The 19,279-nt window shown below is 41.7% G+C and overlaps 1 non-coding gene across 1 annotated transcript; it reads right to left on the reverse strand.

Annotated features, from left to right (window-relative positions):
- Positions 1-18,941: 18,941 nt before the first annotated feature.
- On the reverse strand, positions 18,942-19,071 carry LOC112413309 (small nucleolar RNA SNORA61). Its single transcript, XR_003005950.1, has one exon. It is a non-coding gene; the product is annotated as a small nucleolar RNA SNORA61 (small nucleolar RNA).
- Between the last annotated feature and the right edge of the window lie 208 nt (positions 19,072-19,279).

Genomic DNA, 19,279 nt, shown 5'->3' on the forward strand with positions numbered 1-19,279 from the left:
TATATAACTGAATCACTTTGCTGTACACCAGAAATTAACACAACATTGTAAACCAACTATACTTCAATTTTAAATAAATAAATAAACTATGATAAATCTCATGGAAGAGTATGGGGGTAAAGAGAACTGACCTAAGTAACTTTGGGACTGAGTAGAAACTGCAAGTCTAAAGACAAGTGTACATAAACAATTCTGAAACTACTACATGTATACAGGTATTAAATAAATAAATGAATGAAAGAAAAAAAAAGGAAAACTCTGGAAGATCTGGAGAAGCAAATTTGAGGCAAGGCCTCCAGAAATGGCTCCCAGACAACAGAACTGTCTGCCAAGAAACCAGGTAAAATCAAGAAGATACGATCAGAAACTCCCCTGGAACTGTTAGCTACAGAAACTCACAGCCTAAACAGCAATCGGAATCACAATGCCCCACCGCTGCTGCTGTTGCTTTCAAAGTCACACTGCTACACTGGCATCAGCAAAAACTGCATGCTCAGACCCCTCGCCATGACCCCCATGAAGCTAGTGACTGGACATGGTCATGCTACTCCAGAAAGCCCAACCCCTCCGCACCAGGCTTGCCAGCAGGAAACGGAAGCAGCAACAGGGCCCCTCCAGGTACATATCCGTCTTTCAATTGTCCCAAAAGCGCATCTGACTGGACAAACTTAAATCACATCTGGAATCTTAACTATAAGGGAATTGGGAGATAGAGTTTTTGGCGTTCCTTTGGCCCCATCCTAAAAGGAGGGAAAAGAGATGCTGAGCACTAATCCACTATGAACCCCAGCCAGCTCGCTGTGTCCCTTGAGGAAGAAGAGGACAGTGGGCAGTGAAAGCCACAGGGAAAGGCATTTCCTGGCTTGAAATCAAAGTGGAACCAGAAAAGAAGAGAGAAAAGCCTAGCCCAATGGAGCATTCAGGCGGGTTTGATGTGGAGAATTTTCGGCCTTTTTGAAATCCCTATCAAATGCTGCCCTCTAATGTTTGTGGAATAAACTACTTTTGAGAAACGCTGAAACAGAACACATCTAGCTGCAGTTTTCCAGGATGAAGAGCTATGGATATCTGTATTTCATGGAAACTGGAAAAAATCCACTGAACTGGACAACAAAACTGCTTCCAAATGATGTGGCCAATTGACATTCAGATCAAGTTTTGCCAAGATATTATTGACTCAGACCTCTTGATATGGGTTATTTTTTTCTCCACAACAGAGTAGGGTAGTTTTAAGTATTCCTTGTGATTCATGTAATAATCAGGAAAGCAGATGATCAATTAAATTATAAATCATTTACACAAATTATGAATCCGAGAGACTTCCAACAAAGTATTTAATTTACTGCCAGTATTAATTTGATTTTCTTGGTTTGTTATCTATCTTTACAAGGTCCCCCCCGACCGTACCACCATCACAGTTGGTGATTAGGAAAAGAATGATATCACTGATGTTCAGAATTTTACATGCCAAGAGGAATAAGTGTATGTCAGCAAAACAAAACAAAGTGCTTAACAGTCCTGGTGCAACCAAGAAATGAAGGCTACTACGTTTAAAATTATTAAATCCACAGCTATCAACTGCAATCCAAAACACCTGCTAGAATCATGGATTAAATAATAAAATCCATGGATTAGAAGCTGTCCCTTGGGCATACCAAGCATGTTTGTGCCTCGGTGCCCTTACCTTCTCCCTGCTTAGGACATGCTTTTTCCCAATAGTGCGTCCATAGAAGTGTGGCTATTTTGTCTTTTTTTTTTTTTTTGCGGTACGCAGGCCTCTCACTGTCGTGGCCTCTCCCGTTGCGGAGCACAGGCTCCAGATGCGCAGGCTCAGCGGCCATGGCTCACGGGCCCAGCCGCTCCACGGCATGTGGGATCTTCCCGGACCGGGGCACGAACCCGTGTCCCCTGCATCGGCAGGCGGACTCTCAACCACTGCGCCACCAGGGAAGCCCTATTTTGTCTTCTTTCCAAGCTGCTGAAGTGATAAGGTCCAGGGTCCATGCTCACAGGAAGTAAGTTGTAGTCATATCCTTCTCTTCCATCTTATTTCTTCATGGCCATTTCGTGGTACACCAGTACTATGGTATGGGATCTTTGGACGGTGAAGTTGGGTGGGAATAGGCCTCCTCTTTATAGACAACTTCATGTGAGTTGTCTATATTGGGATTAGGGGCCAAAAGCAAATTTACCAATCAAGTGTTACTCTGTTTTCCTCTGCTAACCTTCCTTGACTATATGCCTTTTTTGGTTATTCTTTGGTAGGATTAAATATTAATGTGTCTCTGGCCAAAATAATTTCTAGTAGCATTTCAATCTCACTCTGATTTCTAACCGGATACAGGATAGAGAAAACAAGGAGATTAACGAGAAAAGGCCATCATGGCTGGAATTGTAGCACTCTTTTCGGAGAAGTGTCTCCACCCCAAGACCACTATCTCTGAGAACCTCTAAATATTTAGAACTCTTTCACAAACAGTACGAAACTATCCAAGTTTGAGGCTACAGCAGTACTAAAATACAACAAGCTGGAGATGCTGAGCAGAAACCACTTCGTATATTGCTTCACGCAGATAAAACTTCAGTTTCCAGGTGCCAGAGCTGTCCCCACTCCCACTTCTCTCTTGGGTCCTCTGGCATGAAGGGAAAGGCATTTGCAAACAAGTCACTGCAGAGATCAGAGTGTTCCCCCTTTGCATAGCCTGGGGGACATGCATCACCACTCTTCCCACTCCACTGTTTGCTTTCCCACTGGGGAAGAAATGGACTCATCTTCAGGATGCAGGGATGAAAGGCTGCAGAAAACAACAAGCTTGAAGCTGTGTAGGGTCAGAGCTGTGTGTAATCAGTCATTAGGGGGCCCTGATCTGCTGATCTGCTTCAAAGCTTTGGAATTTGACTTAAGGGATGTCATCCTGCTGGGTTCACAGAAGAAATTCCCAGGGGCTAGAGGTGAGGTCTAGCCACAGAAGTGAGATCATAGGTGGAGACACACTTAGAAGTCTGTAGTGCTGTCGTTACGATAATCACAATAATAAGTCAACCACAAGGATCCTCCCAAGATTGTCAAATCCCTCGTGCTGGGTAGTTGAGTCACAGGACAATCAAATAGTGTGGCTTTGAGAGCTAAAGAAATGTGGGATAGAGAAACAATTTCAATGTTCACAAACAGCAGACAGATTAAACAAATTATGGTAATCCCTACAACAGAATAATACACAGCCATTAAAAAATAATGTAGGACACACATATTCCTGGTGGGTATGTAATTGGTACTACCTCTATGGAGGGTAACTTGGCACCACAGATGGAAACTGCAAATGCATATACCCCTAATCCAGCATATTCCACTTGGAGGAATTTATCCTCCAGATATATTCAAAGAGGTGCAAAATGATACGTACATACATGCATGTACAAGATTATTTATGGCAGCATTTTTTGTAATGGCAAATGTTTAGGAACCATCATTAGGGAACATATTTTAAAAGTTATGGGGGACTTCCCTAGTGGTCCAGTGGTAAAGAATCCACCTTCCAATGCAGGAGACACGGGTTTGATCACTGGTCGGGTAACTAGGTTCCCACGTGCCGTGGGGCAGCTAAGCCCGTGCGCCACAACTACTGAGCTCGCGGGCCTCAACAAGAGAGCCTGCATGCCGCAAACTACAGAGCCCATGCACCCTGGAGCCTGTGCGCCACAACTAGAGAAAGAAAACCTGCATGCCACAACTAGAGAGAAGCCTGCGCACCGCAACGAAGACCTGATGCAGCTACAAAAATCAAGAAAATAAAGAAAGAAAATAAATATTTTTAAAATAAGTAAATAAATAAAAGTTATGGTACAGGCATACAGTGGAATACAGGGCAGTTAAAAAAAAAAAGTTCTCTATGTCCCAATACGTTGCTAAATGCAAAACAATAGCAAAAAAAAAAAATCAAGCTACAGAATAATATGTGTATTACACAACCATTTGAGGTTAATAAAGCAAGGAAGGGGGGGAAGAGTATTTGCTGGAAGGAAGTATTTGTTGTCAGCCTGTGATGCCTTCACCTCACCCAGCTGGGTACTGAGCTATTCCTGAACTGGGCAGCCTCATCTGAGGAAGAAGCATATCTATGTCCTCTAGTGAAGTAGATTTTAAATTTTACTGGGCATAGGAATCATCTGAGTTACTTGCTGACAATGAAAATTTAAGGGGTCTATACAATGCAGGGGACACGGGTTTGATCCTTGATCCAGGAAGATCCCACATGCCGCGGAGCAGCTAAGCCCGTGCGTCACAACTACCTGAGCCTGTGCTCTAGGGCCCACGAGCCACAACTACTGAAGCCCGCGAACCAATAGCCCGCGCTCCGCAACAAGAGAAGCCACCGCAATGAGAAGCCCGTTCACCCCAACCAAGAGGAGCCCCCGCTCGCCACAACTAGAGAAAGCCCGCGCGCAGCAACCAAGACCCAACGCAGCCAAATAAATAATTAATTAATTAATTAATAATAAATAGACTTTCTATTTAGAGCAGTTTTAGGTTCACAGTAGAATTGAGAGGAAGGTATGGCGGTTTTCCATATACTTCCTGCTCCAACTCATGCACAGCCTCCCCCATTATTAACATTCCCTGCCAGAGTGGTACTTTTGTTATAACTGATAAACGAACATTGACACATCAGTCATTATCACCCAAAGTCTATAGTTTACATTACAGCTCAGTCTTGGTGTTGCACATTCTATAGGTTTGAACAAATGTATAATGTGTAGCCACCATTATAATATCATACAGAACTGTTTCACTGCCCCAACAATCCTCTATGCTCTACCTTTTTATCCCTCCTAACCCCTGGAAACTGATCTTTTAACTGTCTCCATAGTTTTCCCTTTTCCAGAACGTCATGTAGTTGGAATCATACAGTATGTAGCCTTTTCAGATTCTAGTAGTTACGTAGTGATATCTCATTGTTTTATTTTGCATTTCCCTGAAGACGTATAATGAGGAGCATCTTTTCACGGGCTTATTTACCATGTGTATATCTTCTCTGGTGTGGTATCTGTTAAGGTCTTTGGCCCACTGGCATTTTTTTTTTAACAAGCACAAAAGGTGATTCTGATGCAGCAGATCCTTGGTCCAGTCTCTGAGAAACTGCTATAGTAACCAGAGAACCAGCATCTGAGATGAACTAAAGTCTTTTCATTGTGCTGAATCGATGAGGATCTATGAGAGGGGAACCCAGCCAACCCATTTAGCCTCAAGCTCAAGCTCAAAAGAGCCCTAAAATTTGGCTATTGTTCTCTGACAAATTTGTTCACAGAAACAAGCCCTTCCACAAATATTCATATTTTGGTCCTTTTGAGCTCGAGGCTATCTATATCATTTTCTAATAATTAAAATGGAAATCCAACAGAGGTAACTGCTGGTCACCCAGAGTTATTCACAGATGGAAAGCTGGATTTATGAGCACAAAACAATTGGCTGCCCAGTTTATGGCTTAAGGATGTTTTTTTTTTTTTTTTGTTTTTTGTTTGTTTGTTTGTTTTTGGGGTTTTTTTGTGTGGTACGCGGGCCTCTCACCGTCGTGGCCTCTCCCGCTGCGGAGCACAGGCTCCGGACGCGCAGGCTCAGCGGCCGTGGCTCACGGGCGCAGTCGCTCCGTGGCATGTGGGATCTTCCCGGACCGGGGCACGAACCCGTGTCCCCTGCATCGGCAGGCGGACTCTCAACCACTGCGCCACCAGGGAAGCCCTTAAGGATGTTTTAACTACTTCTATTTAGATGATGACACTTTTCTTCTCAGTGAACAACATGAGATAGGTATTCCCGTAAATGATCATTCGTACACTTCTACGTATTATACGTACTGTAGTTCATGTGCATAATGCATGAGTATTGTAGCTTCATTGTTTTGTCGATTACCTTTATTTCTTTTCTTTGTCTATTCGTTCATTAGTTGTCCTTTGCCATTTGTTTTTTACTTAACTTCTTTTGTTATTTTTAGATGTGATTCAGATAAAATAGAAGTGTAAATACATATGCAACATTTATACATTTTTCTTATACCACTATCATCATTCTTTTCATCAGCTGTGTAATATTTTTCAAATCCATCAAGATTCACAGTTTCGTTTACAATTTAAAATTTTCATTTATTTTAGTTTTGGCTGCGTTGGGTCTTCGTTGCTGCTTTCTCTAATTGTGGCAAGCCGGGGCTACTCTTTGTTATGATGCGTGGGCTTCTCATTGAGGTGGCTTCTCTTGTTGCGGAGCACGGGCTCTAGGTGCACGGGCTTCAGTAGTTGTGGCACACGAGCTCATTAGCTGTGGCTCGTGGGCTCTAGAGCACAGGCTCAGTAGCTGGGGCGCACAGGCTTAGTTGCTCTGCTGCCTGTGGGATCTTCCCGGACCAGGGCTCACACCCGTGGTCCCCTGCATTAGCAGGCGGATTTTTAACCACTGTACCACCAGGGAAGCCCTCGCTTACAATTTTAAAAGTTCAAATTACTCTATCTACTTCTGGGGACTTCCCTAGTGGTCCAGTAGTTAAGAATCTGCCTTCCAATGCAGGGGACGCGGGTTTCATCTCTGGTCAGGGAACTAAGATCCCACATGCTGCAGGGCAACTAAGCCCATGTGCTGCGACTACAGAGCCCATGCACTTTGGAGCCCGCGCACCGCAACTAGAGAGCCCATGTGCTGCAACTACTGAGCCTGTGCACTCTGGAGCCCACGGGCCACAACTAGAGAGAAGCCCGTGCACTATAAGGACGATCCCGTGTGCCACAACAAAGATCCCATGTGCCGCAACTAAGACCCAAAGCAGCCAAAAATGAAATAAATACTTTTAAAATATCAACTTCTTAAATTTAGATTTTTTTTTTTTTTCTGGCCGTGCCATGCGGCATGTGGGATCTTAGTTTCCCGACCAGAGATCAAACCCATGCCCTCTGCATTGGGAGCACAGAGTCTTAATCACTGGACCGCCAGGGAAGTCCCTTAAATTTATATTTTATTCAGGAAAGTACAATGTTACATACTAAATGAGTGAGAACTTAAGACAATGCATTTTCAAAAATTTTGTTCTACATAAGACACGTCTCCTGATAAGTAGTGCTCACTACGTAAGGTACTGTTCTAAATGCTTTATAAATATAACTAATTTAATCTTCAAACAAGACTATAAGTGCTATTCTCACAACGCCATGTTGACTCTCAGTATTGCTGTCAAAGTTAGACTTCTGACCCTAATTGAAATCCATATTCAACTGAAATATCCCCATACTATCTAATTCAAGAGTTAAGTGGTCTCAAAATCTGAATGCTCAGTGGCCTCCCCAGCGCTCTCAGAAGAATCTTCCCTACATATCATACTGCTCCAGGTCAGTCCCTACAACTACATTGTGTCTTGATAGTTCTGCTGGAACTGGGGTCCTTGTTTGCACCCCACCCTTCTTGACATGCAGCCCAGCCTTTGCCCTAGAAACCTAGGAACTGGCTTCCTGTTGCTTCTACTTGTCTCTGAGTATTGCCTGTTGTCTCCATTCCCTCCGAACACTGTACATTTCATCCTCATCCCACCCTTAATTGGGCTAATGGGTCTGACCTCCTAGAGACTGTTGTCTACTTGATCTATTCCAGAGTTCAGTAGGCCCTTTAAATGCTGACAATAACCTCATAGCTGGGCCAGTTTCTCCTGACCCAGTTCTGACTTTTTACGTCCATGTACAGGTTTTGGGTGCTTAACTTATATAGTATAGAAATCTACCTAAGCTATGACACTTTTGTGTCAAAGGTGGAGGTTCCTCTGCTTTGGAAAATATTAAAGGCTCTGAGAAACTAGGTTTCAGTGATGTGACTGAAAGCACAAAGTTCTCATGTTATACAAGGAAGGAGCTGAAATGTAACAGAGCTGAAATGTAATCTTCCCTGGCGGTCCAGTGGTTAAGACTCTGTGCTTCTACTACAGGGGGCACAGGTTCGAACCCTGGTCAGGGAACTAAGATCCCACATGCTACACGGTGTGGCAAAAAAAAAAAAAAAAAATAGAAAGAAAGAAAAAGAAAACAAATATCAAGATGGAAAATAAAATCCAACCATATCAGTAATTACAATACCAAAAAAAATTTTTTTAAAGAAATGTAACAGAAGCTCCATAGAAGTTCAACATCCTTGGCCGCACCCCTCCTGCTTCAGAGATGTCTCCTATTCTGCTTCACATCTGGTCTGCTCTTTCAGTTTATATGAAGAACCATCTATTTAGAGGCTGTACAAATTTTGTTCCCCCAGATAATGGTATTTTACTTCAAGTTGGGTACCTCAACACTCCTATACAACCATCCTAAATTTATTTTCCCTCAAATTTACTTTTCCTCCTAAGTCTGGCACTCTCATTGTGAGGAAGAAGAGTGAGCGCTGAGCTTTGGAGAATCCAAATGTTACTTCATCAGATGGCTATACTGAGTACTCCTGAATTCCATAGTATTCATAACCTGCTTGTTTTTTGTTTTGTTTTGTTTTGTTTTTAGCCGCGCCTCAAAGCTTGTGGGATCTGAATTCCCCAATCAGGGATCGAACCCATGACCCTGGCAATGGAAGCGCAGAGTCCTAACCATTGGACCACCATGGAATTCCATATAACCTGTTTGTTTTATCTCAAAAACAATGAGTCAACCTCTTCGAACCAAAGGTTGTTTGGTTTTGTTTTTGTTTCAGACAGGGTACCCCCATAAAAATCCCGAGAAGGGTTTAAAATGTTTAAGGAGAGATCCTATGACCCAAATATATATTAACCTGAAAGCCTTCCGTTTTAAGTCTACTTTCATCCATTCTTTTATTCAACACTTACTAAGGGCTGAGTATGGGCCAGGCACAATTCTAGGTACAAAAGAGAACAAAAGAAAGTTTGCTGCCCTCATGGAGTTTATAACCTAATGGCAATAAATACTAAACATAATGAGTAAATTATATAGTACTTAAAGGAATTAATGTCTACAGAATAAAGAAAAATAAGAAGGGATAGAAAAGATGGGAGTATAGGGATGGAAACTACCACTTCAGAGAGTGTTCAGAATGGGCTTCCCTGAAAAGATGACATTTGAGAAAAGACTTAAAGGAAGGAAGAGAAGCACACCCCACAAATGTGCATATATGGGTGAGACATGAGTGGAATGAGGTGAGTTAGGGGTAGAACAGGAAATGAGATCAGATAGGGAAATGGGGAGGTGGGGGAAGGTGTGAATCTACAGTAGCCTATTATTCAAAATAGGCTTTGGTTCAAACATGAGAGACTTTTGGGAATTCCCTGGAGGTCCAGTGGTTAGGACTCCACACGGTCACTGCCAAGGGCCCGGATTCAATCCCTGGTCGGGGAACTAAGATACCGCAAGCAGCGCAGCACAGCCAAAAAAAAAAAAAGAGAGAGAGAGAAAGAGAGACTTGTAGTCTCTTTTAATCCCTGAGTAAGGATTTATTCTTCTGCATATTTCCAATAAAAGTGTACTGTTTACTGTCTATTAAAACTTAGAACAGGGACTTCCCTGGTGGTCCAGTGGCTAAGACTCCACACTCCCAATGCAGGGGGCCCAGGTTCCATCCCTGGTCAGGGAACTAGATCCCGCATGCTGCAACTAAGAGTTTGCATGCTGCAACTAAGACCTGGCACAGCCAAATAAATATTTTAAAAAACAACAACTTGGAATACATTTTCATCGACCTTATTGATGTATAATTTAAATTGTACAATTCAATGAATTTTGATAAATGATTACACCTGTGACCTCACCACTACACTCAAGTTCCAGAACATTTCTATCATCCCTACGAGTTCTCCAATAACCCTTTGCAATCTGTGCTTCCCTCCACTGCCAGCCCCAAGCAACTACAAGCCTGCTTTTTATCACCATAGATTTGCTTTGCATTTTCTAGGATTTTTATAGAAACGGTATCATAGAGTATATATTCTTTTGTCTGGCTTCTTTCACTCAGCATGATGCTTTTCAAATTCATCCATACTGATGTATATATAAGTATTTCATTCCTTTTTATTGCTGTGCATTCCATTGTATAAATATACCATATTTACTTTATCCTCTTTTTTTTTTTTTTTTTTTGGCCTCACTGCATGGCTTGTGGGATCTTAATTCCCCAACCAGGGATCGAACTCTGGTCCACAGCAGTGAAAGCCCATGTCTTAACCACTGGACCACCAGGTAAATCCCTGTCCTCTCACTTATTGAAGGAAATTTAGGTTTTGTCCCCTCAAAACTGTAATATAACGGACCTAGAGATTGTCATACTGCGTGAAATAAGTCAGAGAAAGACAAATATCATATGATATCGCTTATATGTGGAATCTAAAAAAAGGCTACAGGGCTTCCCTGGTGGCGCAGTGGTTGAGAGTCCGCCTGCTGATGCAAGGGACACGGGTTCGTGCCCCGGCCCGGTAAGATCCCACATGCCGCGGAGCGGCTGGGCCTGTGAGACATGGCCGCTGAGCCTGCGCGTCCGGAGCCTGTGCTCTGCAATGGGAGAGGCCACAGCAGTGAGAGGCCCGCGTACCGCAAAAAAATAAATAAATAAAATAAAATAAAATAAGGCTACAAATGAACTTATTTACAAAACAGAAGTAGAGTCACAGATGTAGAAAACAAACTTATGGTTACCAGGGGGGAAGGGATAAATTGGGGGATAAGGATTGACATATACACACTACTATATATAAAACAGATAACTAATAAGGACTCACCGTATAGCACAGGGACCTCTACTCAGTACTCTGTAATGGCCTATATAGGAAAAGAATCTAAAAAAAGAGTGGATATATGTACATGTATAACTGATTCACTTTGCTGTACACCTGAAACTAACACAACATTGTAAATCAACTATACTCCAATAAAATTTTTTTTAAACTGTAATATATTAATGCTGCTTTTATTAATTATGTTTTAATAGGTATTATAATGATCCCACAATCCAGAACCGTTAAGTACTTAAAGCCTGTGGACACAGGAAATCTTAAAAGTTCAATCCAAATTTATATACATATTTTTGCTCCAGAGAATTATGAGAGGGTCATAAAAGACACTAAAGCATGAAAATATATTATATTAGTAGGATAAAATTCTATGGAGGGAGTGGAATGGAAAAGAATGATGGGAAATTTCCCAGTGGTAAGAAGTTTATTACATGTTGCACCATGGTAATTACAACCTATTATTTACATTTAAAGAAGTAACGTGACTTTTATCTTTTGAAGTCAATATTTACAATATGCCAGAAATTTAATACTTTACAACTCTTTAAACTTATAAAATTTTAGGTATCAATTTTAAAATGTGAATGTGAAAATTTTAAAATAGTAGAAAAAATCTGAGTACCCCTTCTCTCGGTCCTGTTCCTAAAGGTTGCTCTTTCATTGATTTGGGGTGGGCAGGAACATCATGGTTTTTAAAGTTCTCCAGGTGATTCTAAAGTGCACCCAAAGTTGATAACAGCTAGTATGAAAATAGTATTCTCTCTCGGTACACAAGGAGTAGAAAAAATGAGAGCTACACAGTTTACTGTTTGAGAGTATTAGTCATCTGGCAAATAACTAATTTCAAGGTTTATAAAAATATCAAATCAACAGTCCTTATGGAACTTAAGCACAAAAATGTTAACTGATAACCATGGCTGGTACCTATGGTGCTTTCTAAGGATGAAATGCTATTATTTGCAAGGCACTGAGCCACTGTTCTAAGTAAATGGTAGTATTATCTCCACTGTAGATAGTTCCCAGCCTGAAACATTAACCCGCAGGTGTGGTGACAAAGAAAACCCCCAGAGGGCAGTAATTATTCATTAATGGCAACTGCCCCTGGTCTCATCTACTGGCCTTTTTTCACAGCAGTATTTCTTTTGTCTTACTGTCCAAAATCTCAAGTCTGCAATTTAATTTTATTTTCTACTTCTCTATTTCTCCTCTGTTCTCCTTTTGTGCCTTAGCTATTATTTTTCTCACTCTTGTTTCTTGTTATGATTTACAGTATAGTCATAAAAGATGGGACTAAGATTTGGGCTTAAAGCCAAATTCCACAATTAATTAGCCATGTGACCTAGTAAAATAATGTAAAATGGGGGTCACTGTTGCCCTGTGTAGTGGACTGAATTGTACTCTTCTGAAGGAAAAGTTCACATCCTAATCCCTGGGGCCCATGAATATTACCTTACATGGCAAGAGACTTGATTAAGTTAAGGATCGGGAGAGGAGAACCTTATCCTGAATTACCTGAGTAGACCATAAATGCAATCACGTTTGCCGGTGAGAGAAAGGTAGAGGGAGTTTTGAAACATACACATAAGAAAGTTGATAAGAAGACAGAGCAGAGAGAGATACTGCTACTACATGCCAAAAAATGCTGACAGCCACCGGAAGCTGGAAGAAGCAAGGAACAGATTCTCCCCTAAAGATTTCAGAGGGATTGCAGCCCCACCAAACCCTTGATTTCAGACTTCTAGCCCCCAGTGCTATTAGAGAATAAATTTCTATCGTTTCCAATTGTCAAGTGTGGTAATTTGTTACATCAGCCACAAGAAACTGATATACTCTGGTTACCTCCCAAGGAAAAGAAGCTAAGGAATGTATAAGTGCTTCATAAACCTAAGTGCTTTACAAATACAAGCTCTCCTTGCTGGCCGCGTTCTACAAGGATCTCCAAGACCATGCAAATAGTCATTACGTGGATCAGTCTTCACAGAACGGATGTAAGGGGAGCTCCTGGGGCTTTCCTGGGCCATTGTATACTCTTCCCTTAATCCTTCTCTTGCCACAAAGCTTAGTATTTCTTTTGGTGGTGGTGTGGGTGTTGCTAATGGTAGCAACTCCCAAAGAAAATGAGTTAGAACTACTTTAGCCATGTCTCTTAAATCTTGCCAGCAATTACTCTTCTCTTTATTCCAAGATCTTTTCTTAGTCCAGGTGTAAGAAGATGGGGTAGGGGATCCCAGGAGAAAAAGAACTAGGCATGGCTTTCTTGTCATAAGAGAAGCCATTTTTGGCCTAAGCCATTTTGGAATCTAAGCCTGGCCACAATGCTTGCCCTTGAACAGGTCTCAGTAATAATGATTTAAGGGAACAAAAGAACAACCTGTTATCAGGCAAGAGAGATAACAATAGCAAAGATAGTAAATCAGTTGCAAAGACTCCCAGTTCTGTTTCAATGACAAAGATTAGCTTGAGGCACTTTCTTGAACTGCTTTGCTGAATTTAAACCCTGCTTGAGAGCTCAACCACCAGATCAACTGGAACCTAAGGGATGATGATGTTGACCTTTTCTGACCTTCACAACTTCAATTAACTAAAGTTTGGACTTTCTCACCCTGTTTCCCAATTCTATGCCGAATTCACCTGTTCAAGCCCCTTCAAGGATATGCATGTACCCTTAGCTTAAAACTTTCCCAGTTTTGCTGTTTAGGGGGACACTGCTTTGGGAAAGATCCCCGGTGTTCTCCTCACTTGCTGCAAGTAATAAATCCTTCCTTCTCCCGATCTTTGGCTTGGTTGTGTCTTTTGGCTCAACACCCACCAAGAGGCGAACCCAGTTTTCAGGTAACACAGGATTTAGAGTAGGCTTTCTCAACAGCAGCAAAATTGACATTTGGGACCAGATAATTTTTTTGTTTGGGGGACTATCCTGTACAATGTATGTGTAGCAGCAACCTTGTGCTCTATCCACTGAATACCAATAGTACTGCCCGTAGTCATGACAATCAAAGTGTCTACAAAAGCCAAATGTTCTAAGGGGAAAATTGCCAGCCTTCCCTCTCAACTATACCAGATCAACAACCACTTTTTCAGATAGGACTAGCTAAAGATCTATCTGGTATGGCTCTACTCCTGGTAGATAACCCCAATCTCCATTCATATATTAAGATCTGTCCTAGGGACTTCCTTGGCTGTCCAGTAGAAGACTTCGGCTTCCAACATAGGGAGTGCAGGTTCAATCCCTGGTCAGGGAGCTAGTATCCCACATGCCTTGGGGCCAAAAAAAACAGAACAAAAAACAGAAGCAATATTGTAACAAATTCAATAAAGACTTTAAAAATGGTCCACACCAAAAAAAAAGAAAAAAATCCATCCTAAAACGAGAGAATATATCTCCTAGGAGCCTGCTGATTCTTCATTAATTGGTCTTTCTGATAGTCTCATTGGTATTTCTCAAATTACAATCAATATTTCATTTGCAGCAGAATCATTTGAGCTTCTTGTTTACCTACTGAGACACCCAGGAATTTGCATTTTACGTGTTTTGCAGATGATTCTTATTTTAATTTGCTGAAGACAGGTTCTGGGGGAATTCCCTGGCGGTCCAGTGGTTAGGACTCCTTGCTTCCACTGCAGGGGGCATGGATTCAATCCCCGATTGGGAAACTAAGATCCCACAAGCCACGTGGTGCAGCTGCGGGGGCAGGGGATGAACTTCAGACTCCAGGTGGATGATGTTCAGACTCCAGGTGGATGATGTTCTTCACTCTAATCTCTTGGTTCTGGTTTTGTAACTGAGCAGGACTCTGTGGGCTCCCAGGCACAAAAGTCTTTCTGTGTCCCCCATTTCTTATTTGTAGGAAATAGGCTTCACTCAGCCTCCATGACCTTCCCTGAGTTCCAAAGGGCAGGTTCAAACAACTGCTAATCAGGGAAGGGAGGGGATTCAGACAAGGGAGGAGCAGTCAAGAAACAATAGTGCAGCCTTGGGGCAGGGTCCTGGTTCCCCATCAAGGGATACACTAACAATATCTTTGAGCTGTTTTGCAGATACCAAAACCCCCACCAGGTGGAAGAAGTTAATGGTATGCTGCCCACAAGCACTGTAGACCCCAGACCGGTTGGAACCAGAAGTTTGATGATGCTGACTCCCAATTACCTCACCACCAACCAATGAGAAGAACGTCCACAAGCTGATCACGCCCTCCTCTGTGAACCATTACTATAAAACTCCTCACTACCACCTCTGGGTTGGACACACAGTTTTGAGAGCATTAGCCTGCTGTGGCCCCCTTTGCCTGGCAAAGCAATAAAGCTACTCTTTTGTACTTGGCCCAAAACTCTGTCTCCAAGATTCAATTCGGTACCAGCGCACAAACACTGAATTTCAGCTATGCTACCTCACCACCAACCAATCAAAAAAGTCACACACCCTGCAGCCCTCACCCAAATTTTGCCTATAAAAACTTCTCCCCTAAAACCATAGGGAAGTTCAGGGCTTTTGAGCATTAGCCACCCGTTCTCCTTGCTTGGTCCTACAATAAACCTTTCCCTGCTCCAAACTCCAACATTTTGATTTGTTTGGCCTCACTGTGCATCAGGCACACGAACTCTGTTCGGTAACAAAATGATGGCCTAAAACTTTCCACACTTAAAAAAACCTATAAAACTACAGTTCCAAGAAGCTCAATGAACCCTAACCTAAAGAAACACACAAAAAAGACACCAAATAACATCAGAATCAAATTGCTCAAAACAAGTGATTTAAAAAAAATCTTAGCCAGAAAAACAGACATGTTAAATAAAGAACATATATAAGGATGACATCAAATTTCTCACCGGAAACAATACAACAGAGAAGACTGTGGAATGACATCTTTAAAGTCCTGAAAGAAAAAACTGTCAGACTCTAATTTCAGAGAGAGCAAAAATACCTTTCAAAACCGAAGGCAAAGCTTCCAGTTCAGGACAAGATAAAGAAGGGGCGCTTCATATTCCTCCCATTAAATACAGCTAAACATCCTGAATATTATATAAATAAACATAACAAGGTGGAGAGAAAACAGCAGACCAAGAAGGGATCTTGGGGCCCAAGAAATGACATGACATTGGGCTCCTGGGTTTTCTTTTTGCCTCATGTATTCTACACTGGGTGTTTGAGAAGGCAGCAGTCTGAAAACATCAATGGGTGCTAAGAGAAGCCTGCTCTTCTGAGCCAAAGGATGAGGAAAGGGGCAGCCTTGTAAGACAAAACTTTTAGACAATAACCACCCTACTCCAGCCAAGCTCCACAGAAAAAAAGTGTGATGCCACCCTCACCCATGTCAGCCAAGGCCCAACAGGAAGCCTAGACTTCCCCTCACCAGGCTGCAACACACACATCTCACCCTCCCAGCCAAGCTGCTGTCATTGAAGGTCCAGTAAAGAACCTGACAGCCGCCCCAGTTCCCTAGAATGAGGCCCCTCTCCCATTGCCCATCCCCAAACAGTCAACAGAAGCCGAATGGAGAACCTGAACTTCCACCCTACCTGGCAGTAATGAGGTAGCATCTCCCTTTCCTTTGCCAGTGTGGTGTCAGAGAAAACCTGCTAAAAAGAGCAGATTTGGGTAAGAGCCAGAGTCTCATGAAAATGCTGAAAGTGTCCAGCATCAAAAAAAATCATCAGGGACTTCCCTGGTGGTGCAGTGGATAAGACTCCACACTCCCAATGCAGGGGGCCTGGGTTTGATCCCTGATCAGGGAACTAGATACCACAAGCCACGTGGCGTGGCAAAAACAAACAAACAAACAAAAAAAAAGGAAACCAGAAGACATGAACACCAATATTTGGAATATCTGACAAGGAGTTTAAAGCAGCCATCACAAAAATGCTTCAATGAGCAATTATGAACATGTTTGAAACAAGTGAAAAGGTACAACTCATCAAAGAAACAGAAGATTTAAAGAACCAAGTAAAGATTCTAGAACTGAAAAATGTAATTACCAAAATTAAAAACTCACTAGATGGGCTCAAAAGCAGAATGGAGCCAACAGAGGGGGGAATGTCAGAGAACTTGAATAAAGAACAATAGAAATTATCCAATCTGAATGAGAGAGAAAATAGAGCATCAAAAGTGAACAACGCCTCCAGAACCTGTGGGACTATAACAAAAGAGCTAACGTTCACATCATGGGATCCCAGGAGGGAAAAAAAAGAGTGTGGGCCTGGAAAGTATCCGAACAAATAATGACCGAAAATATTCCAATTTTGGCAAAACGACCTCAAAGGGTAATATGGGAAAACTATAAAGAACTCTACTCACATAAATTTGGCAACTTAGATGAAATGTACCAACTCCTCAAAAAGCTACTACCACAGCTCCCCCAATATGAAATAGATAATTTGAACAGCCCTATAACTATTAAATAAGTGAATTTGCAGACTTCCCTGGTGGCGCGATGGTTAAGAATCTGCCTGCCAATGCAGGGGACATGGGTTCAAGCCCTGGTCCGGGAAGATCCCACATGCCACGGAGCAACTAAGCCTGTGCACCACAACCACACTGAAGCCTGTGTGCCACAACTACTGAAGCCTAGGCGCCTAGAGCCCGTGCTCCGCAACAATATAAGCCCACCCACCACAACGAAGAGTAGCCCCCACTTGCCGCAACCAGAGAAAGCCCGCATGCAGCAACAAAGACCCAGCACAGCCAAAAACAAATAAATAAATTCATTTAAAAATGAGCTGTAAACATATAATAGTGACTGTACTTAGATTTTTTAAATAAATAAATAATAAATTAAAAATTGAATTTAAAAACTCTCCCCAAAATCTCTAGGCCAGATGGTTTTGCTGAAAAGTTATGCCAAATATTTAGAGAAGAATTAAAACCAACTTTAAACAATATCTTTCAGAAAGTGGAAGAGGAGGAAACACTGCCCCAACTCATTTAATGAGGTCAGGTACACCCTTATACCAAACCCAAAAACATAAAAAAAGAACAGTAGAGCAATATCCCTCATGCAATGACATGACATTGCATTACATGTATAGAACCCAAAACTAAGTCTGGCACATGTGCCCCAGAAGATATGTGCTGACTCAAAGCACCACTGTTTATAATACCAAAAACTGGAAGCAACCTACATATAAGTCCCTTAACAGAATACTGGAGAAATAAGTTGTTGACCACTTACTAAATGGAATACTATAAAACAGCAAAACTTGGGACTTCCCTGGTGGCGCAGTGGTTAAGCATCCACCTGCCAATGCAGGGGACATGGGTTCAAGCCCTAGTCTAGGAAGCCTGTGCACCACAACGGTGAGTAGCCCCTGCTCGCCACAACTAGAGAAAGCCCGCGCGCACCAACGAAGACCCAACGCAGCTGAAAATAAATAAAATTATTTATTTATATAAATAAATAAATAAAACAGCAAAAATTACTATAGCTTTACGCTTGGTCTTGGAATACTCCTGTGAAGACAACAGACAAGGTTAAGACAAGGTCTTAAGTAAAGACAAGGTTAAGACAAGGTCTTAACTAAAGAAAGGCACAGAAGAAAACATAAAGTATGAAAACAACATATACAGAATCCAAAGACATGCAAAACTATTCAATACATTTTTCTGTGGGATACAATTTTAGTCAAATTATAAAGAAAAGCAAGTAATTGACAAACAAAATTCAAGACCGTGATGAGGGGAGCTGTGATGATCGGGATCACACAAAGGGTCATAAGAAAAAAGGTGGAATTGTAAAGCAATTATACCCCAATAAAGATGTTAAAAAAAGAAAAAAAAAAAAAGAAAAAAGGTGGAGTTCTATTTCTTTCTTTCTTTTTTACATCCAGGAGTCTTTTATTGGTTCACTTATATGCCAGGTACCAACATTAACAACAACAACAAAAAAAAAAACCCACAAAAGGTCAAGGTCTCCATATAAAAGAGCCTATTATCTCTTAGCTTGTGCCTTCCCATAAAGTTTCCCTCCCAACTCTATAGATCCACAGTCACAGATGAATGCAGCTTTACCGGTAACAGATCTTAGGAAAAAGGAACACTTTCAATCAAGAGTCAAGAAAGCCATTGATAAATCCCTCTCAAATACAGAAATACCAGTCAGCAATCACTGTACCAACTGCCCAAGCTTCACATACAGCCTCCCTTTAAGCCTAAGATTATGCCATTTTACAGGGGAGGAGGAAACAAGTTCTAAGAGAATTACACCTTGTTTGAAACTAGCCCACATGCTATATAGCAGACTACAAGCACTGTGAGGACAGCTTCATTCCTACTATTCCTCCCTTTATGACCACTAAGAGCAGTGTTCAGATCTAATGGGAAAGGGGACCGGGTAAAGTACTACTTCTTAAGATTAGTGGTGGATACACAGATCCCGGATTGAGTTGTATTCCTTACACCTTCGAGATACGTTTTACAATATATCTCGTATATGTCATATTTTTAAAGTGGGAAAACATAACTACAATCAAATCTTTATAATAAAGAAAAATGTGAGAGCGTGAGACAAAGCCCTGGACCCACTCCCACAACCTGCTGAATT

Source organism: Neophocaena asiaeorientalis, unplaced genomic scaffold (assembly GCF_003031525.2).
Source record: "Neophocaena asiaeorientalis asiaeorientalis breed wild unplaced genomic scaffold, Neophocaena_asiaeorientalis_V1.1 scaffold183, whole genome shotgun sequence".
NCBI classification, from domain to species: Eukaryota; Metazoa; Chordata; class Mammalia; order Artiodactyla; family Phocoenidae; genus Neophocaena; species Neophocaena asiaeorientalis.